This window comes from Panthera leo, chromosome D1 (genome assembly GCF_018350215.1).
Source record: "Panthera leo isolate Ple1 chromosome D1, P.leo_Ple1_pat1.1, whole genome shotgun sequence".
NCBI lineage: Eukaryota > Metazoa > Chordata > Mammalia > Carnivora > Felidae > Panthera > Panthera leo.
This window is the reverse complement of record NC_056688.1, coordinates 109954184-109963646: the sequence shown is the minus strand read 5'-3', so window position 1 is coordinate 109963646 and position 9463 is coordinate 109954184. Positions and strand designations below refer to the sequence as shown.

Genomic DNA, 9463 nt, shown 5'->3' with positions numbered 1-9463 from the left:
TATATATGTATATATATATATATATGTTTTGTTTTAAGATTTTATTTTTAAGTAATCTCTACACAAGGTGGGGCCTGAACTCATGACCCAGAGAACAAGAGTTGCAGGTCCCACCAACTGAGCCAACCAGGCACCCCTAGAAATATATTCTTTAATTTTTAAACATTTGCGTGCCTCCAAACACTGCGGTCCTGCAATATCATGGGATAGAGTTCCCGCAGATACATACCATGTCGGCTCCGCCAAGTTGGTCGTCCCACTCAGACTTTCTATATCCTATTGCTTTTTTTGTCTAGTTAATCACTTATCAATTACCAACGAAGAGTTTTCCAATCTCTGTGATTACGCATTTGCCTTTTTTCCCCCTTAGTTCTGTCAGTTTTTACTTCAGTTTTTTTGTAGCTCTGCTATCAGGTGCATATCCATTTAGGGTTACAGCTTCCTGTTCAGTGGGTCCTTTTCGGATTACGAAATGCCTCTCTTTATCTCTAATTCTCCTTGTCTGGACGTTAACCTGGCCTGATACGAATGTAGCTGTACCAGCTTCGTGTGCTTTCTAAGTGCCTAGCGTATCTGTTTTCATCCTTTTACTTTCGGTGTCTGTAGAGAAATTCTCTCTCTTTTACCTATTGTATAGTGGGGTCTTGACAAGCTCTGTGTTTTAACTGGAATATTTACATTTACTGGAATTATTCATACAGCTGGGTTTAGGTCTAGGTTTAGTCTGTGTTAGTCTGGGTTTAGTCTGCTGGGGCCACCGTAACAAAGTACCACAGATTGGGTGGCTTCAACAACAGAGATTTCTTTTCTCACAGTTTTGGAAGCTAGAAGTCTGAGATCAAGGCGTTGACAGAACTGGTTCCTTCTGAGGGCTGTGAGAGAAGGATCTGTTCCAGGCCTCTCTCCTTGTCTGGTCGACGGCTGACTTCTCCCTGCGTCTTCACGTTCTTTTCCTTCTGTATGTGTCTGTACCCGAATCTCTTCTTGTAAGGACACCAGTCATACTGGATTAGGGTCCAGCCGAATGACCTCATTTTAACTTAGTATCCCTGCAGGGGCTCTAGCTCCAAATACAGTCGCATTCTGAGGTGCTGGAAGTGAGGATTTCATCATATGAATTTGGAGAAACAGAGCAAGGTCTGTCACCTTGCTGCTTTTTTTCTATGTGTCCTTTAATTCCTCAGTTCATCTCTTCCTGCCTTTTTCTGAGGAACTGAATATAATTAATACCATATTTACATATTATAATTCAATAGTCAGGATTTAACTATCATTAATATTATATTTTACTTCCTTTTTTGCTTTTTAGCTAGATCTCTTTTTATTATTTTTTAATGGTTGCCTTAGAAATTATAGTATGTAGGGGCGCCTGGGTGGCTCAGTAGGTTGAGCATCCGACTTCGGCTCAGGTCATGATCTCACAGTTCGTGAGTTTGAGCCCTGCGTCGGGCTGTGTGCTGACAGCTCAGAGCCTGGAGCCTGCTTTGGATTCTGTGTCTCCTTCTCTCTCTGTCCCTCCCCAGCTTGTGCTCACTCACTCGCTCTCTCTCTCAAAAATAAATATAAAAAAAAAAGAAATTATAGTACACATCACTAGTTGATCACAATCTACTTGAACTTCACATTTCACAGATATTAGAGCCTTACAACAATATAAGTTTATTTGCTCTCCCATTATTTCTACTATTATATTTTATCCCTCCATAGGTCATAAACTGTATCTTATGATAATATTACTTTTGCTGTAAATAGATCCTGGTCGTTTGTGGAAATTGAGAAAACAAAAAAGTAATGCTTTTAAATTTACCCACCTTTTACCATTTCTGTGGTGCTTCATTCCTTCCTATGGGTCCAAGTTCCCAAATTTCCTTTCAGACTGAAGAACGCCCTTTAGCATTTCTCGGAGCGCAGGCCTGCCGGCAGCAAAGTCTCTTCTCTGTCGCTCTTTTCCTTTTGAAGTTGTATGTATGTGTGTATGTATGTACATGTTTATTTATTTACTTATTTTGAGAGAGGGAGAGAGTGGGGAAGGGGCAGAAAGAGAGGGAGAGAGACTCCCAAGCAGGCTCCACGCTGCCAGCACAGAGCCCAGTGCAGGTTTTGAACTCACAAACCACGAGATCGTGACCTGAGCCCAAATCAGGAGTCGGCTGCTTCACTGACCGAGCCACCCGGGAGCCCCATCCTCTATCATTTTTCATAAAATGTCTTTACCTGTCTCTCCTACTGCAAGATATTTTCATTGGCTACAGAATTCTAGATTGTCTTCTTTGTCAGCACTTCAGAGTGTGAGCTCACTGTCTCTGTCCTCCACTCTTCCACATCACTGTTCCCCGATATGGAACCTACCTGCTTTCAAAATGTTTTCTTTACCTCTGGTTTTCAGCACTTGGACTATGACATGCTTACTCCAGGTGTGATTTTCCTTTGCTCATCCTGTTTGTGGCTTGCCAAGCTTCTTGAATCTGTAAGTGAATGTCTCTCATCAAATTTCACATTTTTTTTTCTTACCATTATGTCTTCAAATACATATATTTTTCTGTCCCATCCTCTCTCTCCTCTCTTTCTGGAACTCCAGACACATACGTTAGACTGCTTGAGATGGTCCTATAGATCGCTTGGGCATTGTTAATTTCTATTCGGTCCTTTTGTTTCTGATTTTCAGATGAGATCATTTCTCCAGACTTGTCCTTAAACTCACAGCCTATTCTTCTTCCAAGCCTTCTTCAATCTTTTGGTAAGCCACTCCAATGGATTTTCAATCTATTCGGTTCTTTACAGTTGTATTTTTTTAATGTTTATTTATTTTGAGAGAGAGAGAGAGAGAGAATCAGAGAGAGAAGGAGACATCTCTGAAGAAGCAGGCTCTGAGCTGTCATGTCAGCACAGAGCCTGACGCGGGGCTTGAACTCAAGGACTGCGAGATCATGACCTGAGCCAAACTTGGACGCTTAACCCACTGAGCCACGCAGGGGCCCCAATTCTTTACAGTTTTAATTACTCTGTTAAGACTCCCAATTAAGACCACTATATTTTCCTTCAAGTCCTTAGTCATATTTATAGTAAGTACTTTGCAGTCCTTGTACGCTAATTTCAACATTGGTATCATCTCATGATTATGTTTCCGCTGACTTTTTTTCTTTTTTTTTCTTTAAGTTTATTTATTCATTTTGAGAAGGACAGTGCAGAGAGAGAGAGAGAGAGAGAGAGAGAGGAAGAGAGAGAGAATCCCAAGCAAATTCCACACGGTCAGTGCAGATCTCAACGTGTGGCTTGATCTCATGAATCATTAGATCATGACCAGAGCTGAAATCAAGAGCTGGGTGCTTAACTGACTGAGCCGCCCAGGTGCCTCAGAATAAGAGATTATACAAAACATATAACAAATGTAGATGGAATGATATAATTTAAAAACACACAATGAAATAATAATTTAGGCCAAGATCATTCCTTGATACTAAAACCAATGATTGACAGATTGTTGGGGACAGGATATTCACACAACTTCAACTTACCACACAGCTCATGACTACAAAGGGAAAGGGTTCCTGGGCAATGGAAAGATCTAGCAGATGACATCTTAACCAGCAACCAAATTCAACATCAGCAATAATGAGATCGGGCAACATTAAATGGTTGAAGTAATGAAACAGAGAGAACTTACTGCTCATACAGTATTCTTGCAGAAAGGTTTAATCTGACTCTAACTGCAAGGAAACATTCAGGCAAATTCAAATTGGAGGATATTCTATAAGACAACTGGGCTGGATTCTGCAAAAATGGCAGTGTCATGAAAAACAAATAGGAAGGAACACTATTCTAGATCAAAGAAGAATCAAGAGACATGACAACTAAACGCAGACTGTGATCCCTGATTGGATCTTGAAACTTTTTTTTTTTTTTAAGCTGTAATGGAAAATTTCACGCTATTTGGGGAAATATAATTATGGTAGGCAATCTAGATAATAATACTGCATCATCGTGAAATTTCTTGGCCGCTGTGAAAACAGTTTGGCGACTCCTCAGGAAGCTGAACACAGACTTCACCATATGATCTAGCAACCCTACTTCTAGGTACGCGCTAAAGAATCAAAGCAGGGACTCAAACAGATGTTTGTGCAGCCGTGTTCACGGCATCATCCAGAGTGGCCAGAAGATGGGAACAACCCCTATGTCCATCAACAGGTGAAAGCCTAAGCAAAATGTCGTCTATCCATGCAGCAGGATGTTATTCGGCCTTAAAAAGGAATGACATTCTGACCCATGCTAGAAAAATAGATGAATCTTGAAGATATTAGGCTAAGGGTCATAAGCCACACATAAAATGACTATTGACTGATTCCACTTGCATGAGGTGGATGAGCAAATGCATGGAGATAGAAAGCAGAATAGAGATTGCCAGGGTGGATGGGATGTTTAATGAAAAAGTTCTGGAAATGGCTAGTGAGGAGGGTTGCACGACATAATGAATGTAGTTAATGCCGCAGGCCGTGGAGGAAGCCCACCAAATGAAGAAACGAGCTGCACAGCCGTGTGTACTGCTGGGATAGACAGGCAGCTGCTGTTCTGGACACTTCCGCCCAGTTCCAAGCCTTCCCGGGCCACATAACTTATGGGGGGGCTACGTATAATGAGCTCTGTCTCCCCGGCCTTTAGGGGCACCCTCCTTCACCCAATCTGTCGCTCTCCCCCACGATTATGTCTGACTTGAGCGAGGCCAGCATGTGGCCCTTGCTTTTATCCGGGTCTTCTTCCACCCGCCCCTTTCTGCCACACCTCCCTCTCCATCTTCACCCCCGAGGCTCGCCGGGCTTCTGCGGGTCGCGCCAGTGGGGTGGAGTGTGGCATCTGTACCCAGGCCAGGGAAGCTCACCGGGCAAACTTCGCCAACTCGCCTCCCCACCCAGTGGGAGGACAGCTTTGTATTCTCGGTTCTCCAACCCAGACCCAGAATCCCCTCTGGTGTGCCAGCGGTCCAGGCAGCTGCAGAGTAGGAGAAGGGGCAGCGGCTCCCTGATGCGACATGTCGCCATGGGAACAAGTCAGAGTCTAGTGCGGGTACGAGAGTGAGACTCTGGCCAAATGTGTCTGAGAACAGCTGGGCCAGACTGGAAAACTGAGGCAAAGGGGTAGGAAATTCTGACTGAAATGAGAAGGAAGGGGCGTACGGGTCTGCTTTCAGGTCAGCCTACGACTACGGCCCTGCCGGTAGGCAGATGGCACCCCTTCGGTGACAGCCGAGGGAGCGGAAAGATCGCCGGTCTCAATGCCACCGTCTGGCTCTTTGGCCTATAACCCCAAAACTCAGATCTCTCAGGTGGAAAAGTCAAGGTCATGATGTAAGACCTTCTGGCCGTTGTGAATTGTAAAGGACCGGCACGCCCCTGAAGCAGGCTGACGTAGGCCTCCGGGGCAGGCACTCGGCTGTGGTGACCTCCTCTCAGACGCCAGGCCCTGAGTTGCCAAAGCTTCGCGTGGGACTTGGCTACTCGGGAATCCCGATGCCCAGTGGGCACTTACCCGCAGCCAGTGGAGTGGGAGCAAACTGGACGAGCAGGACTCCAGAGTGGACGTGCGGGCTGCCGGGAAGATGAAAGAACAGCCGGTTCTGGGTCCCTCCAGAAGAGTCCGGCGCCATCCCCCATCTAGGGACAAAACAGTCCATCAGTCGTGCCCCATCCCTTCTTTGGTTGAACCCACTTAACCCTCCCCCAGTTTCTTCAATCCGAGGATGATTTCACCCTTTGTGAGCAACAGAAGGACCCCAGAGGGGAGCCTAAACAGGACCTGGGAGGGTCTGCCCTGTCCTCAAGCCACTCTCCTCTCAATATTCTCTGCTTTGCCGTCCTCAGGCGACACCTCTGTCCCAAGTGCTGAGGTGGTTCTCCCTTTCCCGGGTCTTTGGACAGCTGTTCTAGGTGGTCCCCTTCAGGGCTACAAGGGCACGGCCCTGAAGTCAGCCTGAAGATGGCGCCACCGAAGCCAACTTCCTTCCTCTGCGGGGGCTACAGGCCTTGGCAATCTGTTGGCATGGGGGACACAGTTTCCGCTCCCAGGTGGGTCACAGACGGGAGAGACATTCCTCTGGGGAGGAGTGGGCCGCAGACAGAGGAGAGCCAAGAACAGCCACAAATGCCACGAGACCAAAGTATCCATCACCGGCCCTCGAGACTGCTTCATAATCCTGCGCTGTGGCAGTTCAGCTCACTTCCGGGGAAGGAGGCTCACAAACCCTCCGACCCATCCACCAGACCCTATTCACTTGACTCCTAGTCACTGCACTAGACATGCCAATGATATGGCCCCCCAAACGCCTGCCGACCACGCTCTTCCCTTCCCGGGGTGTCTGTAAGACAGCGTGTAGGCTTAGCACAAGGGTCTCAGGATAAGACCTTGTCTCGCCAAGACTCAGAGCCCCGGTTCCTCCACTAATATTTCCTACACGTGTGTGCTGTGCTGGCAGTAAAACACTGACCAAAATCCAGTCCCTGCTCTCTAAGAGTTCACATCTAGATGGGGCTCCAGACGTTTCTCCCCCATTCTCGGGGCTGCTGGGGGTGGGGAGTGCCCACAGTGTCTTTTCCCCACTCCCTGGCACATCCACGTTGTCTACATCCCTCAAGGCCCCGCTGAAATGCCGTCTGCTCCTTGCTGCTCTCAGGACACAGCCACTTAGCAGTGGTGTCTCCGGCCTCTGAATGTCCTCAGCAGACACCTGTATCTCTCTCATGATGTGTCACGTTCCTCTTGTGTTACGTGTTTGGGGTGCATAGTAAATAATACATTTTACCACTAACTTAAAATTGCTTGTTGGGATTTTTCCCAATGAATACAAAGTTAGAACTCAATGCGAGTAGTATACGATTCTTACGTATTCCTTGTAATTGTGCGTGTATCCATCTGGTCTTATGTAAATGGTATATAAATATTATAATTCAGTATTCTGCGGTTTCTGCATCATAGCATGTAAGTGCTCACATCTTGCTTTTTTTGGTAATGTTTATTTTTGAGAGAGACAGAGCACGAGCGGGGGATGGGCAGAGAGAGAGGGAGACGGAATCTGAAGCAGGTTCCAGGCTCTGAGCTGTCAGCACAGAGCCTGATTGGGGGGGGGGGGGGGGGGCTCAAACTCACAGACCAAGAGGTCATGACCTGAGCCGAAGTCGGACGCTCAACCGACTGAGCCACCCAGGCGCCCCGGAATGTTCTTCAAAGTATGGGAAATGATGGCTGGGACTTGGGACAACGCTCACTAGGTGCAGGCCTAGGGCTAAAAACTTATGTGCATTATCTCATTTAACCTTCAAACCCTTGAGGCGACAGTATGATTACCCCTGGTTTTGCAACTGATGAAACCGAGGCTCAAGAGATGTGATAACTTTGTCCAAAACCACACACCCAAGTTTCTCTGCCTCCAGATCCTGAGCTGAGACTGTCGCTCAAAACCATCCAGCTCCCCGTGTCTCGCACGCGGGGCGCACTGTGGGGGTAATGATCCCATATTCTCTAGAAGAGACCATAAAGATCATCTGCTTCAACCTCGTCACTTTGCCATAGAGGAAAACGGTCTCAGAGAGATAAAGGGACTTGTCCCCCCACCCCCACCCCCGCGTGGCACGGAGCCAGAGGCTGCTCTGCAACGGGATCGCAAGGTGCCCTAGAATTCCAGCCCAAGCCCCACTTGACGGAGGAGGAACTGAAGCCACGTTTGGTGAGCCCCGGGTCCCGGACCCAAGGGACTCAACCCCGGGGGCGCTCCGTGCCTTGCCCGGCCGGCGCCCCTCCACGCTCACCTGGGGCGCCACCCATCCCGCGGGCTGCCGCGCCCGACCCGCGCCCCGGTAGTACCTGTCTGCGGCGCGCAGGCTTTCGGCCGGGGACAGGGCGCTGGCGCGGAGCGAGGCGGGCTGCGCGGGTCAGAGCCGGACGGACGCTGGCCTCGCCAACCCGGGCCTCCCCGGGCCCCTCCGCCTCAAACTCCCAGGCCCAGGAAGCGCGCGGACCGCCGGACGCCGAGAATTTGGCAGCGCTGGTCCCGGGAGGCAGAGCCGCCTGGCCTCCTCCCCTCAAGCCCCCTATTCTGCCCCCTCGGCTGTCCGCAGACCCAGCCTAGCGCGAGGGCACCTGAGGGGGAACAACAGCCACGCGCCCCGCAGAAGTCAAGCACCTGGGACCCTAGAGGGCGAGGTTCCCATGGAAACGAGAGAGGCTCTCCGCGCCTGCGCGGACGCGCTAGGCACGGTGGGAATCGTAGTTTCCGGGCTGCCACCCGGCGGCCAAAGGAACGGACGCGAGATGGCGCCCGAGCATCGCGGTGGGTTCCGCGCCGCCGGGGTCGTTTCCCCCCCCCCCCCCCCTCACCCCCAGGCCGAGCGCTGCCGGCGTAGGAGAGGCCGCGGAGGCCTGAAAGGTAGTTACTCCTGGCAGCCGCGGCTCTGAGGTGTCTAGGGTGTAGGGGGAAGAGGCCGGGACGCGCTCTCTTCGCCGCGTTCAGTTGTGCCGTTTGAAATGTAGTCCTGACGAGGGGCCTCCCTGGCCCCGGGGCCGACCGGGGCCGGGTGCAGGGAGAACTCTGGGAAGGGGGTTGCTGGGAGGCACCTGCTGTCCGAGGGAGGCGAGCTTCGGGCAAGGGCTCGCGTCTGGGCTGGGCGACCGGCCCGGCGCCCGAGAGGCTCCCGCTGCGGGTGGGAGTCGACGTGGGATTTGCGAGCTACGGCCTTGAGCAGAACTGGTGAAAAAGCGGTGCGAGCTGGACGCCGCCCTGTCCCTCCGAGTTCGGCCTCCGGGCTGAGATCTAGAAACTTAGGATCGATTTCAGGCCCTATCACTCAGTTACTTCTCTGGGCCTCAGTTTCCTATTTCCAAAACGTGGTAATCATAACGCGTGCTTTTTCTCCTCTGGGAGCGTTGTTAAGATTCGCTGGAGATGACGTTGTTGTGGTGTAGGCTGGACCGTCCTTTAAGGACACGCACAGACATTCCTGTTTGCTGTACATTGGTGCCACTTCGTGGAGGGAAATTAGGCAATGCCTTCCAGATTAAATGCACATAGCCTTTGCTTCAGCAATTCTAGAAATATGTCCTACAGTAGGCGCCTGGGTGGCTCAGTCGGTTAAGCGTCCCCACAGTTCTAGAGTTCAAGCCCCGCGTCGGGCTCTGTGCTGACAGCCCAGAGTCGGGCCTGCTTCAGATTCTTTGTCTCCCTCTCTCTGCCCCTCCCCCGCTCATGCTGTCTCTCTGTGTCTCAAAAATAAATAAAAACATTAAATATATATATATATATATATATATATATATATATATATATATATCCTACAGGTTTAGTGGCCCTGTGTGCACCAGAAAGTATATGCAAGAGTACTTAAGCATTACTTGGAATGAAAAAAATATATATCCATAAGCAACCTGAATGTTCTTTAGTAGATGAGCACTTAAATAAGTGGAGTCCATACAATAGAATGTG

General features: G+C 49.6%; 1 long non-coding RNA gene across 1 annotated transcript; it reads right to left on the bottom strand.

The window, feature by feature from the left end:
* Nucleotides 1-2152: 2152 nt before the first annotated feature.
* On the bottom strand, nucleotides 2153-8181 carry LOC122199894. The gene is made up of 3 exons (XR_006193646.1): nucleotides 7849-8181; nucleotides 5521-5645; nucleotides 2153-2465 (listed from the first exon to the last, which is right to left on the bottom strand). It is a non-coding gene; the product is annotated as an uncharacterized LOC122199894 (long non-coding RNA).
* Between the last annotated feature and the right edge of the window lie 1282 nt (nucleotides 8182-9463).